The 15,729-nt window shown below is 56.8% G+C and overlaps 1 protein-coding gene across 2 annotated transcripts in view; it reads right to left on the reverse strand.

The window, feature by feature from the left end:
• CLIP2 (CAP-Gly domain containing linker protein 2) overlaps nt 1-15,729 on the reverse strand; it is a 75,157-nt gene extending 59,428 nt beyond the window's left edge. For both annotated transcript variants that reach the window (XM_061401872.1, XM_061401871.1), the window contains exon 1: nt 15,390-15,729. The gene's annotated coding sequence lies outside the window, so the exon portion shown is untranslated. The remainder of the gene's footprint in view (nt 1-15,389) is intronic.

Raw genomic sequence — 15,729 nt, forward strand, 5'->3', positions numbered from 1 at the left:
CCGCAGGCCCGGAACGCACACGCCGCCTCCCCCTGGGACCCAGGGCCACAAGGCAGGCATCACAGAGGCGGGCAAGGGCGGGCGGCATTCAGACCAACAGGCCCCCTTTGTGGCGCCTTCAATCGCCATTGACAGAAGACAAACCGGGCTGCATTTCAGGGTTTCCATTTCAGCTGTCCCGGGGGTGGCGGGCCGCAGTTTGGGGCCGGGGAGGGGGAATGGGGCCCAAGAACTTTCTGCCAATCGGAGGCCCAGGGTGCAGCCCGGCAGATCGGGGAAAGGTGCCAAATAGGACAGTGGAAAGCCCATGCCCTCGTGCCAGCGTCGCCCAAAGGGCGCGGGAGGCGGCACCAGGAAGTGGGCCCCCAGGACCAGACCTCAGCTCAGCCATCAGCCGCACCCTGGGCTCTCCTGCTGGAGGGCAGCCCTCCCCCTCCGCCCAACAGAGGCGGCTCTCCGGGCGCGGGGTTGGGGGCTGCGCCTCCTCCCCACCCCACGGATCCCCGCAGCTGGGGTGCCCAAGCTCCCCCTGCTCCTCTGAGCCACGTGGCAGCCAGAGATGGACTCAGTGTGGCCCCCTGCCCAAAGGCTGGGGACCACAACAGTGCCATGGTGGTGTGGGGGAGGGGAGGAAGAGTGCTCTACCGGGAGCACGGGGTGGGGGCTGGGAGCACAGAGCCCACCCTACCAAGTCGACCAAACAGCTGAGGATTTAGAGTGCTTAAAGTGGGGCGGGGGTTGGGGGGTATCCAGAGACTGAAAGGGACACTTGGCTGGCGGGGGGTGGGCTAAGGGTCTCCTAGTGGTGCCCAGACACTGGGATGGCGGGGCGGGGATAAAGCGCCACGGAAGATATCGAGCAAAGAATCCAACAGTTGGCATGGGCATTTTTTTTTCTTGGAAAGCACAAAGCAATCAGTTTTATTATGTCAAGCATGTATATATGTTGTAGAGAATTTCTAATCAAATCAAGTTTTTTGCTCTGTTTCATTTTTCTACACCTTTGAAGAATATTTAATGTTTTAAAAAACTGTATTATTGGAGTATAACTGCTTGATGATGTTCTGTTAGTTTCTGCTGTACAACAAAGGACAGGACACATATATGCTTTCCCTCTTGAACCTCCCACCCCCTGCCAGTCCCACCCCTCGAGATCTGCACGGAGCACCGGGCTGTGCTCCCTGTGCTATACAGCAGCTTCCCACTAGCTATTCCTTTTTATTGATTGATTTTATTTGGAGGACAATTACTTTACAACAGTGTGATGGTTTTTGCCATCCATCGATATGAGTTGGTCACAGGTATACCTGAGGCCCCCTCCCCCAGCTGTTTTACACATGGCAGGGTGTATACGGCAGTGCTACAATCCCAATCTGCCCGACTCCCCTGCCCCCCTTGGCCACATGTCCACTCTCCAGGTCTGCGTTTCTATTCCTACCCTAAAGATAGGTTCGTCTGTACCATTTTTCTAGATTCCATATATATACGCGTTAATATATGATTTTTTTTTTCTTTTTGACTCACTTCCGTGTGTGTCCAGATAAGCATTTTAGCGAAACTTCCAGGAGCCGATGAGGACGAGGTGGGTGGGGGCTGCTGCGACAGACAGGGACTCCAGGAAGTCTGAACTGAGACAGAGGCAGTGGCTGGAGGGGACAGACGCTGAGCAGGTGGCAAACAGCGGTGGGGGGTGGGAGGAGGCGGGGTAGGGAGGGCTAAGGAAAGGATGGCAGGAGAGTCAACGCCAGGAGGGACCTGGGAGATGGGAGGGGCTGGGGCGGGGGTGGTGCTCATTTGGGGACACGTTAGTGGGGAGTGATGGGGGTCTAGGGCGCCCACCCAGTGTGCAGGGTCAGGGGCTGGAGGGGAAGAAGAAAGGGACCCCAGGCACCAAGCTGAGGGCACCCGATGACAGCAGGGCATGAGCAGGCCAGCTTTTGAGGAGACAGGTGGGGCCTCCCCAGTCACAGGGAAATGCAAATCCAAGCCGCCAGGAGATCCTGTTTCCCACCCAGTCAGATGGGCGCAAAGTCAAAGAGCCAGGTGATACCAAGTTGCTGGAAAGGCCTCGGGGTAGAGCTCACCAGTGGGCACCGGGAAGGGAGGGGGGCAGGGAGACGTGCGGGTGCAGAGGACACCCAACCACGGACCTTGGCCGAGCGTCCAGGAAGCACCTCCATGGTGCTAATCCACAGCACCCCCAGCAAATGTGGCTTGAGGGATGGGGCTGGGGCGGGGCAAGTGGGGGCTTCATTTCTATTTTTTTTTTAATGCAGGAGGCCTGGGTTTGATCCTTGGGTTGGGAAGATCCCCTGGAGAAGAGAATGGCTACCCACTCCAGTATTCTTGCCTGGAGAATCCCCATGAACAGAGGAACCTGGTGGGCTACAGTCTGTAGCATCCCAAAGAGCCTGACATGACTGAGCAAGTAACACTTTCACTTTTCATTATTTATTTGGCTGAGCTGGGTCTTTGATGCAGCACTCTCAATCTTCAATTTTCCTTGTAGCATGCGGAATCTTTTCAGCTGGGCATGTGGGACCTAGTTCCCTGACCAGGGATTGAACTTGGGCCCCCCTGCACTGGGAGCACAGAGTCTTAGCCATTGGACCACCACACACAAGTCCTGCTTCATTAGTATTTGTAAGATTTGCTTCTTTCAGTCCCGCATGCTGTACACGGGAGTTCACTAAGCCCTGTCTATTCTTTCGAGTGCCTAAAATATTTCAAAACATTAAAATTTTACTTTTATTTATTTTTAGACTGCCTGGTGAGGCATGCAGGATTTCGTTCCCCGGCCCAGGATCGAACCCATGCCCCCTGCAATAAAAGTGTGGATTCTTAACCACTGGTCTGCTAGGGAAGTCCCTCAAAATACTTTTTAAATAAAAAAAAAAAACAAAACATTTTTTTTAAAGATAGACACAAGGAGAGAGGGAGAGAAAACAGTTTCCCCCCCATGCACACCCACCAAGAGGAATGGGGGGCAGGCACCAAACAGAGTGAACCCCAGGTGCTGACCCCAGGCTCCAAATGGTGGGCCTTTATACAAGCATGGTATGGGTGCCCCCAGCCCTGGCCCACTGGGCACCCCAACACTCACACCCGCACTAGAACCCCAGTGCTACCCAACCCCCAAATCCAGGGTGACCACTGCCCCCATGAGCCTCCACCCAGCCGGCACCACAGCCCGTCCCATCATGCTGGGGAAGGAGGCCGTTTGTTTGCATGTGACTGACGCTCGGGAAATTTCAGCCAGTGGTGAGGCTGGGATCCCCACAGGCAAGTGGAGAGTGGGGCACCCTCCCTGCGAGCCCTGCCAGCTCAGAGCAGCCGCCCCGAGGCCAGGGAGGGCCGGGGTGGTGCGGCCTGCCTGTGGCCCCGGCCCCACACCCGCCCTGCTCTCACCCAGTGGGGGGAACCACAGGGCAAAATGTGTCAGCCCAACATTCACACAGCCGCTGGCCAGCGGCAAGACACTCCAGGAAGCATGGGGCAGCAGTGGGCCCCGTCTGGGGTCCGAGTCGCCCTGGGGATGCCTGGCAGCCATTCAAAACGTGCAGAAGGGACCCAGCCCAAGCCTCACAGCTGCGCTAGGGTAGGAACCCAGGCTCCACCAGCTGATGTGGCTTCCAGGAGCAGGGAGAGAGGACGAAGCTGGGGAGATGACAGGGCAGGCGCGCCCACAGGACTGAGGAGGGAAGGACAGGCGGACCCAAGAGCCCTGGTCGACTCCCCATCTCCCTGGCACCTGCAGGGGGAGCCACGAGCAGGGCTGAGTCCAGAAGGCCGGGATGTAGTCCCGCCTGCTTGCCATCCTGCATCCTCACAGCTCCTGAGCTTGGGGCTGCGGTTCTTAATTTTTAAGTCAGTATCTTCCTTGTCCGGCCCACTGCCTGGGCAACTGCAGAGCTCTGGAAATGGCCAGCCTGTCAGTCCTCCCTGAGCTGGACAGACTAGGGTGTGGCCATCTTCCCTTGGGCTGGGAGTTCAGATCCTGTCTCCCAGCAAAGGGGATCAGGGCTTCCCCTCCCTGCCCTGCCAGTCCAGCGAGGGGAAGGAATGTGGATATACTTCTGTGCATTACACACACACACACACACACACACACACACACATACAACTGGCACGCTCAGAACCAGAGCACAGCCATGGCCCCAGAGCCCCAGCCCTAGCTGTGCGGCCACGCTCCAGACTTAGTGACTGGACAGCTGGGATCCTCTCACCACTGGTCCAGGACACTGGGCAGGCATCAGCCTGACTTTGCTGGATGGGGTCCCGGATTAGGCCCAAAGAGAAGGGCTAGTTGCCCCCTGACCCACCTTTATTCCCATTTCACAGGATGGGAAAACTGAGGCCCAGGGCAGAAATGTGAAGCAAACAGGACAGCAAGAGACAACTGCCCAAATGAAGAAGAGCTGGGCTGGGCAAGAAGGTCCTTGAGATCAGACAAAATTGGAGTCACAGGGAAGGGCGGGGCTGCTGAGGTCACCCAGCCATCAGGGCAACAGGAAGGAATGGGCTCTGGTATCCTGCCTCCCTGGCACAATGCTGAGCCAGTTGTCTTTCACTACTGCCTCCTCCCTTCTGGTTTCCATGGCAGCTCCATCTAACCCGTCCAGGCCAGCGCAGCTGCAGGAGGGTCACCCATCTCCTGGGTTCTCCTCCCCAACCCAGCATGCTGGGCCTCCTCCCCAGGGTTGGGATTTGCACAAGCAACTCAAAAAGACCCCTGAGCAAAAGGAGAGTCTTTACAATAAGTGGTGCTGGACCAAATGGATAGCCAAGAGGGAAAAAAACCAAAAACCAAAAAAACCCCATTATCTTTTCTGTGACTGGCAGAATAATGGCTTCATCCTGGTCCTTGTGAATTTATCAGTTTATGTGGCAAAAGGGAATTAAGGCTGCAGATAGAACTAAGCTGCTAATCAGCTGACCTGAGAGAAGATTATTCTGAATGATCCAGGCAGACGCAATGTAATCACGAGGGTCCTTATAGGTGGAAAGGGGAGGCAGGAGAGGCAGAGAGATGGCTGCCTGCAAAGGACCCAGTCCGACATTGCTGGCTTTGAGGATGGAGGCAGGGGCTGACAGCCAAAGAATGCAAGTGGCCTCTAAGAAGCTGGAAAAGGTTTCCAGAAACAGATTTTTCCTTAGAATTCCTAGAAGGAACGTAGCCCTGCTGACATCTTGATTTCAGCCTGCTGAGATCCATGTCAGACTTCTGACCTCCAGAAGTGTAAGATAATACATTTGTGTTGTTTTAAACCACTAAGTTTGTGGTCATTTGTTATAAGAGCTACAGGAAATTAATACGCTTGCTTCACATCATACACGACAATCAGCTCCAGACAGAGGGCAGGATCTAAACGTGAAAGGTAAAACAATACAGTTTTTAGAAGACATGAAAGAGGATCTGCCTAACGCTGGAGAAAGGCAGAGATTTCAACACAGGAAGTGCTGAAAGGGAAGAGATGGAAAAACTGGACAATATGCTTCTGTGACTCAAATGATACCACTGGGGTTGGGGGGAAGGAGAGAGAGAGAATGAATTTGTAATTCCTGTATTCTGCAAAGGATTCCTATTCAGAATATGGGAAAAACTCAACAAATCAAGTAAGAAAAAACTCAGCAAGACTTGAACAAGCACTTCAGCCCAGAAAAGGGTATTCAAACGACCCATAAACAGATGAAAAGAAGTTCACCTTCATTAGTCACCATGACAACACTACATCCGCTGGAATGTATAAAAGGAAGCATGGACCCAAGTGTTGGTGAGGACATGGAATATCCAGAACGCTCGTGCACTGCTAGCACGAGTGCAAAGTGGTGTCAGCAACGTGGAAAGCAGTCTGGCATCACACACCGCAGCTGAGTGTGACCCCGCAATCCCACTCCTAGCTATGTGTGCATGCGTGCTCAGTCACTTCAGTCGTGTCCCACTCTTTGTGATCCCCATGGACTGTGGCCCGCCAGGCTCCTCTGTCCATGGGGATTCTCCAGGCAAGAATACTGGAGTGGGTTGTCATGCCCTCCTGTAGGGGATCTTTCCAACCCAGGGATCGAACCAGCATCTCTTATGTCTCCTGTATTGGCTCTTGACCACTAGAGCCACCAGAGAAGCCCATCCTGAGCTATGTCGCCGCAGGAAAGTGCACATACATGCACCAGGAGACATGGACTGTTCCTAATACCCTCGAACCGAAAATAACCCAAATATCCATCACCATCAGAGTGAGTAAATAAGTGGTGGTTTGTTCACACAACGGAATAAAGCACAGCAGTGAGAACGGGCGAACTACAACTACACGCAACCATATGTGTGAGCCTTGTGAATCTCGAGTGAAAGAAGGCAGCTGTGAAAGTGCTTAAAGTTTGATTGCATGCTTCCGTTTAAAAAGCAGGTCAGGGATTTCCCTGGTGGTCCAGTGGTTAAGAATCCCCCTTGCAATGCAGGAGGCACCAGTTCAAACTCTGGTCCGGGAAGATCCCACATACTGCATGGCAACTGAGCTTGTGAGCTGCAGCTACTGAAGCCTGCATGCTCTAGGGCCCAGGCTCTGCAAAAGAGGCCACCGCAAAGAGAAGTCCGCGCGCCACGACTCGAGAGTAGCCCCCGCTCGCCGCCACAACTAGAGAAAGCCCGCACACAGCAACGCAGACCCAGTGCAGCCAAAAATAAATAACGTTTTTAAAAATAAAAAGAAGCTCAAAGGCAGGCAAAAATTTATTGATGGTGCCAGAAATCAGGGACAGGGTCACCCCTGGGTCAGGGGTGTAGACTGGAAGGAAAAACAAGAGGGGCTCTGGGGGAGCTAGCGGGTTCTGATTCTGGATTTGAGTGCCACACAGGTATTTCAGTTTGAGTAAAGTCGACAAAATACTACACTCATGATACACACACTTGTCCGTATGGACGCTGTACTTCAACAAAAAGGCTTGTTTTTGTTTTTAATTCCCTGGGCTTGGGGGGAGTGGCAGCAGGAGTAGAGGAGGCAGGGCAGGCCCAGATCATTACACCAGGCGTGATCCCTGCTGCTCTGGGGCCTCCCCCACCCTGCAGGTGACCCCAGCCAGCACCTAACCACGTGGACCCACTGACGCATCCGACTCCCCCAGGGTCTGTGGACTGCCCACGGGCAGGCTCAAGCCCCACGGGGCTCCAGCTCCCAGGACCTGGCACAGAGGGGTTCTGTGCTCACCGAACAGCCTTCCAGCCCCAGCTTTCCTCCCTAAAGAAGGCATGCTGATTCCCACCCCAGCAGCCTCTCACTCCCAGGGCTTCCCCTGTAGGCAGGGGGCAGGGGGAGGCAGAGCCCACTGAGGTCAGAGCCTGGCTCCTCACCCACACGAGAGGAGGGGACGCCAACCAGGGCTCACGACGAATGGTCAGGATGTGGGTGGCGTGGAGAAGGGATGAACCAGCTAGGGTCCGTGGGTACCACCTACACCTCTGAAGGGCCAGCCAGGATGGCTGGTGGGGGGCGGTGCAAAGGAACGGGGGAGGCAGGGCAGAATTTAGTGGCCCCAGGGCTGAGGTCAGTGACTAACAAGCCCTCAAAGTCTGTATTTTCTTTTATTGCTTCCAGGAAGGCACTCCCCATCAATGCCCCCAGTCACCAAATTCTGGCAGAATATCGCCAACGCCCAGGCACAGCCACGCAGTCTGTCACATCTCCAGGCCTTTGCACACTCTGTCCCTCCTGCTAGAATCCCTTCCTCTCATCCACTGGCAAGACCCCTGGCCTCTCTCACTGAGAACAGCTTTAAAGGGCGGGTTCTTAGAGTATCTTGTTTGTTGCAGGGCTCTTGGTACCTAGGACAGCGCCCAACCCACAGGGGAGCTCAAAAGATGTTTAAGGAATACATGAATGAATAAAACACCCTCCTCTGCCTTCATCAGCTTCCCAGGTGGCATTAGTGGTAAAGGACCTGCCTGCTGCTGCAAGAGACATAAGAGATGCAGGTTCGATCCCTGGCTCGGGAAGATCTGGATGAGGGCATGCAACCCACTCCAGTATTCTTGCCTGGAGAATGCCATGGACAGAGGAGCCTGGCGGGCTACAGTCCATAGGGTTGCAAAGAGTTGGACACGACTGAGGTGACTTAGCATGCACACATGCATGCCTCCAACACCACTCTCATGTTGAGTTGGAGGCCCATGGCAGCTTGTCACACCCCATGGCCACACTCACTGGCCAGCTTGGCGTGATCTCTGGAAAGGAGAGAGAGGAGTAACTCAACATTCCAACTAACTCACATTCTTCTAGAATCCCAGTGCCACGCACACCTGGCACAGAGCCACTGCTCACCAGTGAGTCCAACAAGCAAGGAATCAGGTAGTGAGCCCCCTGTCAGTGGGGGTAATCAAGCAAGGACTGAAGCCTACTCTCAGAATGGTTCTTGCCTCAGTTCCTGCTGCCCTGAGAGGCTCTTGTAAGCTGGCATGGCTATTATCACTGTCGATAACAACATGAACCAGAACTTGCTGAGAATCTCCCCCAGTCCAGGGCTGGGCCACCACAGCTGTGCTCTGCACTGTGCCTGACTGTGAATCTGGGTGGTGTACCAGGTGCAGGAGTCTGGGTGGGATGGTGCTGTATCCCCACGAAGCTGTTTCAGCACAAGGAGTCACAGACCTGTAACACTCATTCTGCTGCAGGCACGTCTAAGCCCTTCATAGATATGAACCTGTCCAGTGTGCGCTGCGACCCTGTGAAGAAGATGCTGTCATGAGCTCCACTTACTAACCGGGAAACTGAGGCCCAGAGCCAGCAGGTCGCTTGCTGGGGATGATACAACTGAGCGGTGGTAGGTGGGATTCCCGCTCAGGTCCCCTGGCCTTGAAGTTCACATTCTTAAACACTGCTCTTTTAAAAAACTTATTTATTTGGGGCCATGCTGTACAGCATGTGGGATCTTAGTTCCCCAACCAGGGATCGAACTTGTGCCCCCTGCACTAGAAGCATGCAGTCTTAACCACTGGATCACCAGGGAAGTCCCCCTTAACCACTGCTCTTTACTTCCTCAGAACTGAGACCAACGCTCCTCCAGGCACCGGGTTGGGAGAACAAGGGCACAGTTTGAAGCGGGAGGTCAGGAGGACACCCCATGGCCCTGGGTGCCAACACCACAGTCCATAGCGTGTCTGCCAGCTCCTTCCTGTTTCTGGCCTGTTTCCTGGGCCCCTTCCACCCAGCGCGCTGAGCTCCAGCTTCCCTGAGCTTCTCCCTGCTCCTGAAGACACCCTTGCCAGGTGCCTGCTATGCCAGGATGCCCTCACCCCTCTTCTGCATGCGTGCTAAGTCACTTTAGGCGTGTCCGACTCTGTGCAGCCCTAAAGACTATAGCCTACCAGGCGCCTCTGTCCACGGGATTCCCCAGGCAAGAATACTGGAGTGGGTTGCCATGCCCTCCTCCAGGGGATCTTCTGGACCCAAGGATTGAACCGCATCTCTTATGTCTCCTGCACCGGAGGTGAGTTCTTTACCACTAGCGCCACCTGGGAAGCCCTTCACGCTTCTTCTACCCCTGAGTCAAGTCCTGGGGCCCAGTGGGTGTGTCCAGAGCTTTCTGCACACCCCTGTATCACAGACTCCCCGGCATCCTCGCAGGATGGGGATTCTCTGGCAGGGACCAGTTGGTCTCCTGGTTCCCAGGGTCTCACTCCTTCCCCTAGAGCTCGTCAGGCCCTCGTGGAGGGGACTGGCTGTGAGAACCAGCCCCCGCTCTCGGCTCCCCTGCAGCTGCTGCTAAGAAGCCTCCGGGAGGAGGGTTATTAAGATCACAGGGCGGCTGCAGTCCTCTCTTCCCTCTGCCAGGGACCCCCTCCCAGGACCTGCTGCCCCTCACTCAGGCTTTCATGTTATATATAGCAGGGGCTTACACCAGACAGCGTGACAATGCAAAGTCACTCCAAACTCCTTATGCCCCCTGGATCTGGCTGCTAGAAAGCTGGGTCAAATTACCACCAAGGTGCCGCAGCCCCTCTGGCTTCATCTGATGTTTGCTACCCCGGGCTCCCCCTGCTCCAATTGTCTCACGTCTTTTCCATCTCCTTAGACTGTGTTTATCTTTGTAAATCACCTCAAGTCCTTTCTGGATTGGACAAAGAACACAGGAGACCCTTCTGGGCATCTTCTCTCCTCTGCTCTGAGTTCCCAGTGCCCAGCGCAGCCCTCGGTCAGAGAGAAGCTGAATGCGGGCTGAGTGAAGTGAACCTACAAGCAGGTGAACTCAGGCAGGGAAGTCTACAGCAGAAGAGGGAACAGCAGGAGCGAAATCAGGATATGTGCCATGCACGTGTGTGTGTGCCAAGTCACTTCAGTCGTGTCCGACTCAGTGATCCTATGGACTGTACCCTGCCAGGCTCCTTGTCTGGGATTCTCCGGGCAAGAATACTGAAGTAGGTGGTCATGCCCTCCTCCAAGAGATCTTCCCAACCCTGGGATTGAACCTGCATCTCTTATGTCTCCTGCATTGGCAGGCAGGTTCTTTACCACTAGCGCCACCTGGGAAGTCCCCAAAATCAGGATAGAAGGTAGCAAAAAAAAAATCAGAAAACACCTCATGTCATTTCCTCCTTCATCGCAGGGAGGGGCCTTCAACCAGATGCCTGGCCTCACAGCAGGCCTGGAAGAATGGTGGGCTCCACGCTGAGCCTCCAGGCCGGACACTCAATGCCCCACTGCCCCCAAACTTCTTCACTTTTCTCTCTCTGCGCCCCTCAGGAAGGCGCACCTTATCCACCCCGAGTCCGCCCATCCTTCAGGACACAGCGCAGTTCTGTTTCCCCCCCGAGAGCCCCCTCAGCCATCCCACCCACACCGTGCCCTGCCTCTGAGTCATTCTCAGGGACTTGAACCATTGTCGGGGGCAGTGACCCCACTGGGTATGGAGGCTCTTCTACTCTGGCCTTAAAAATGTTCCTCGAAGGTACTGATGTCATTTATACTTTCAGGAAGGGGACTTTTGTCTTCCCAATTCGGCAAACGCCTCTTGAAGGTGGGGTCTGAAACTAAGGTGTCCTCTGCTCCGTCCACGCTGAGGGGCTCAGCCATCACCCACTCCTACCTACCACGCTGGATGCTGGAGAGTGAGGCTGGGGCACCCCAGGGGTAGCTGAGGCCAGGCTGGGGGCAAGAGGAGCGGATCAGCCCTGAGTCACCTCCTTTAGGGAGGAGAGATTGGAAAACCAGGCCCTCATCGTGAGCTCCCAATTTCCCCTCTCCCGGTAAAGAGATCAAAAAGGCGAAGATGGAAGTGAATGAGGGGCGGGCATCTCCCTGGGCTGTGGCTGGAGTCAGAGGCACGTTCCAGGGTCGGAGCCAGGGCGCTCCTTGAAGCCGGAAGCTGGTAAGTGGACATGGCCCCAAACTCATGCCTCGTTAATCAAAACCACCTGCTATGCTCTACTTTCTATTCAGAGGGGAAATGTTTCATTATCATTTTGAAGCATTTCCTCTGAAACCATGAGCTCTGTTACCGTTTCTGTACGCTGGCAAGGAAAGGAGAGGTGGGATGGGGTGGGTCCCCTGCTGGCACCACCCCTCCCCGACCCCAGTCCCCTGGTGCCAAAGGGGAGCCCATCCTGGGCCCCAAGCCTGGTGCGGAGGCCTGCAGTGGGCTCCCAGAGATGGCGAGCCCCCACTCCCCTGTCCTCCCCGCAGCCCACACACCCCACATCATAACCCCATACCAGCTGTGCCCAGCCATGTCCCCCACCCGCAGACCCAGAGTCGGCATGGCCTGCCCTCCACCAGCCCAGCGGGTGGGGTGGGTGCCCTCACCCAAGCTGGGCCCATCCAGCTCTCCGGCACCCAGAGACTGAGGGGAGTGCCCCTGGGTGGTCCTGTGGCCTCCAGCTGAAGCCACCCTTCAGGGCGGCCACACAAGAGAGAGGAGCCACGACAGAGGCATCAGGAGAGGACAGCAAATGAAACCGGAGTCCAGAGAGAGGAAGGCTGGAGGAGGGGCTGCCTGCTGGCTTCCCGGGTCCTGGGGGAGCCAGGCCGCCTGCAACCGTTTCCTGCAAAGTTCCTTTCCTCTCAACTCCCCTTTCACTTAACCTAATTGGAGGCAGTCCCTGTTCTCAGCAACAGAATAAACCAAAGCGAGGTGTTGGGGAGTGCGGAGGGGGGCCCCCCCCTTCTCCCATCAAGCCTTCCCCTCAAGGCCTGCCCATCAAGCCTAGGACACTAGACGGTTTATAAAAGGTGAGGCCCTGGATATATAAAAGGCAGGGCCCCGCCAGCTGGGAGTGGGCCCCGAGAGCCAAAGAGGCTGGACTTGGAAATTGAGCCGCGAGATGGAGGCGTCTGAGGAAGGGATGGCCAAAACCTTGCTTTCCGGAAGTGAACCAGATGGGCAAGTGGATGGTGGAAGGAACTTATGTCGTCCAGGCACACAGTAGGTACTCAATAAATGCAAGGAGGGACTTCCCTGGTGGTCCAGTGGCTAAGACTCCGAGCTGCCAATGCAGAGGGGTCGGGTTTGATCCCTGGTCAGGGAACTAAAGAGCTCGCATGCTGAAACTAAGACCCGGAGCAGCCAAAATAAATAAATAAATGTAAATGCGTGGGGGGCAAACAGGGAAACCTCTCCTCGTCTTGAATTCCTCATCCATAAAATGTAAGCAATGTTATCAAGATATCCACAAACTAAGACACGCGTTCAAAGAGCTTAAAACAGTTCCTGGCAGAGTAAGCACTCAGCATGCATTGTTGTTGCTGTTTTTTAACCTAAACAAAGGCTGACATTCTCCCCAAAGACCGCTGTGCAGGGGCTTTGGTCTGAAGGTGCCCTCCCTCCTCCAGCTACATAAGTTGAAATCCTATCCCCCAGGGAGACAGTATTAGGAGGTGGGGCCTTTGGGGTGATTAGGTCAGGAGGGTGGAGTGCTCATGAATGGGATTAGTGCCCTCGTAGAAGAGACCCCACAGAGCTCCGAGCCCCTCTACAGCTTGAGAACACAAAAATAAGTGTGACTCGGAAAAGGGTCCTCACCCAACCATGCTGACATGTGGATCTCAGCCTTCCAGCCTCCAGAGATGTGAGAAGTAAATGGGCTGTTTAAAGCCACCCAGTCGTTTGTTAGAACCGCTCAGACTAAGGTAACAGGGAACCCGGAGGGTCAAGAATACAGCTTCTCTCCTCTGGGTGCTGAAGCAAAGGTGGGGAGAGATGGCATCAAGAGGGCAGGATCAATCTTTAGGGTGACAGCTCTAGGGACAGAAAGGTCAAGAGGAAATTGTCCCCCACCTCGTGGGCTGGAGCAGAGGGAGCAAGAACGGCATCACCAAGGGAGGCTGGACCAGGAAAGACAGAACAGCCCAGGGAGGAGGCTGCACTGAGGCAGAGAACAGCACGCCTCGGCGGAGGCTGACCAGCAGGACTGCCTGACAGGGGACAAACAGCTGGGGAGGGAGCAGGACGGGCCACTCGTGGGTGGAGATGGAGGCCGAAGGGCCACAAACACCGGGCATTCTCTCCATTGCAGTACACGCGCTTCGCACACACTTATCTATCCGTTCAGTTCTCTCAACAACCCTAAAAGGTGACACCTTGAGTATCCTCATGTTACAGATGGGAAAACTGAAGGGGAGAGAGGTATCACGACTTGTCTGAGGTCACACAACTAGTAAGTGGCAGGGCTGGGCTTTGAACCCAGGCTGTCAGGCTCCAGCAGTCAAACTTAATTGCCAGAGGGGTGAGCAGATGCTGAAAAAAAATTGCTGCCTCTGCAAGTGGGTTCCTCACTTGGGACTTCAGGCTCTGGGTACAGAATTCGAGGCACCTCCTTCCCAGCCTTCTGGCTGCACCTGGGGACCCACAGGTGCACAGTCCTGCTTGCTAAGGCTCCCTCCAGGTCTCCTCTGCCAGACTCTTCTGCCTTTGAAACTCCCCTCCAACCCATCCCCCTTCACCAGTCCCACCATCCCTCCCAGGCCAGGACTGCAGATGCCAACACATCCTGGGCTTATGGAGAAGGGCATCATGCCCCAGTCACCCACATCCTTTGCTGCCCTTCTGACCCACCAGCCACCTGGTCTCTTGCCTCTTTTTCTGACTCCCACCCCTTGCCCACGCTATGTCCTCGCTCTCCAGCCCCCCTTTTGGGATCCTGGCAGCAAACTTCTAGGCCCAGGCTCTGTCAAGCTTCCTGTTCCACCCCATCCTCCAGGTATGCTTCCAGCTCCCGCATCACTGTGCTCCACCGATGCTGCTGGGCTGTGCTCCATGGGGGCCAGGAAGCACCAGCCCTGTATACCTGCCAACCCCTGGCAGTGCTGGGCAGGTGACAGCAGCTGGATGAATGAAGGGCTCATTGTTTACGTTACAACTGGTGCGGAGTCTTCCGCCCACGTGGTCCTCCCAGCCTCCTCCTCCTCCTCTGCCTGCTATCCCTAGACCAGCACCATCCCCCACAAGCCTCCCTTGGGCATCTCACAACAGCAAGGGCAGCCCCCCTCCCCAAGCTGGACCTCCCACTTCTCACCCAGAAGGGAAGAGGCGGCAAATCAGAGGTTGGGGCATTCGCAGCTGAGTGGGTGACTTCCCCCCAGGTGCCCCCTCTTATCCAGGGTGGGGCTGGGGCTTTCGTGGCAGTGCCCAGTGGGCACCCTGCCCCGCCCAGGCCCCGCCTAAAGGACCCAAACGGGCGGGCCCTGGAGGCCCAGCTGTAGCATCCTTGGGGCAGCCAGGGCCCCTCCCCGTAGGGAGGGCAGAAAATGTGCTGCCTCACCAGCCACCAGCGCCAGCCTTGGGGGGGAGGGGGGCACCCCTGCGGGAAGACGCCCCACCTCATCCGTCTATTCCCCCTGCGCCATGCACTTTAACCAAGTTTTGCAAAGGGCATTGGCCAAGCGACCACAGCCCGTGGGGCGGGGGCTCCACGTCCTCCCAGACCCCGGGTCTGGAGAAGGGCCGTGTGGCCGCGCCCACCAGACTCAGCTCCCCCCATCCCCCGCGCGGGGCCTGGGAGCCCAGAGCCCTGCAGCGCGTCCAGCCGCTCAGCGCTGCCCTTGGAAGCAGCGACGGGCGGCTCCCTAGCATCTGTGCCGAACCCCCATTAGGGGCACCGAGGGCGCTGGGGATGCCTCCACCGAGGGGACCCGCAGCTCGGGAAGGGTTCCCCAACGCCGGCAGCAGCCCCTCCTCGCCTGCAGGCGACGGGGAAGTTGGGGCGGGGGTGCACCCAGAAGGAGCTCCCGCTCACGCCCACCCGCCGGGCCCCGACCCCTTCGGCCTCCCCTCACTCCCCGACAATGCCTCCGTGTCGGCCGCCCGGCTAAGGACCAGGCCCGGGACTTACCGCCGCCTCCCGCAATCCCTCGGTCCTTTGTTGCCCGGCGAGCCCCCTCCCTCGGGGTTCGGCCGGCTGTTCCTACCTTCGCCCCTCCAGCAGCAGGCGGAGCGGCGGGCGGCGGGGGCGCCCGACCCCCGTCCTCTCCCGGCGCCGGGGCACCGGCGGGGGCAGAGGATGCTGCGGTCCCCCTCCCCGCGCGCCGCTGCCCACCGCCTGCAGCCCCTCCCGGCGCCGGGGTTCCGCGTTCGCGCTCCGGGTCCGGGCCTAGCGCGCCGCGTGTGCGGCCGGCTGGGAGGCGGCAGGGAAGCGGGTATGCGCTGAGCGGGGCAGCCCTAGCCGCCGCCTGCGCTCCTTGCGGCGGAGCCCGAGCCGAGCTGAGCGGGAGCGGAGCGAGCGGCCCGGCTCCGGGAGGGAACAAAAGG

Source organism: Bos javanicus, chromosome 25 (assembly GCF_032452875.1).
Source record: "Bos javanicus breed banteng chromosome 25, ARS-OSU_banteng_1.0, whole genome shotgun sequence".
NCBI classification, from domain to species: Eukaryota; Metazoa; Chordata; class Mammalia; order Artiodactyla; family Bovidae; genus Bos; species Bos javanicus.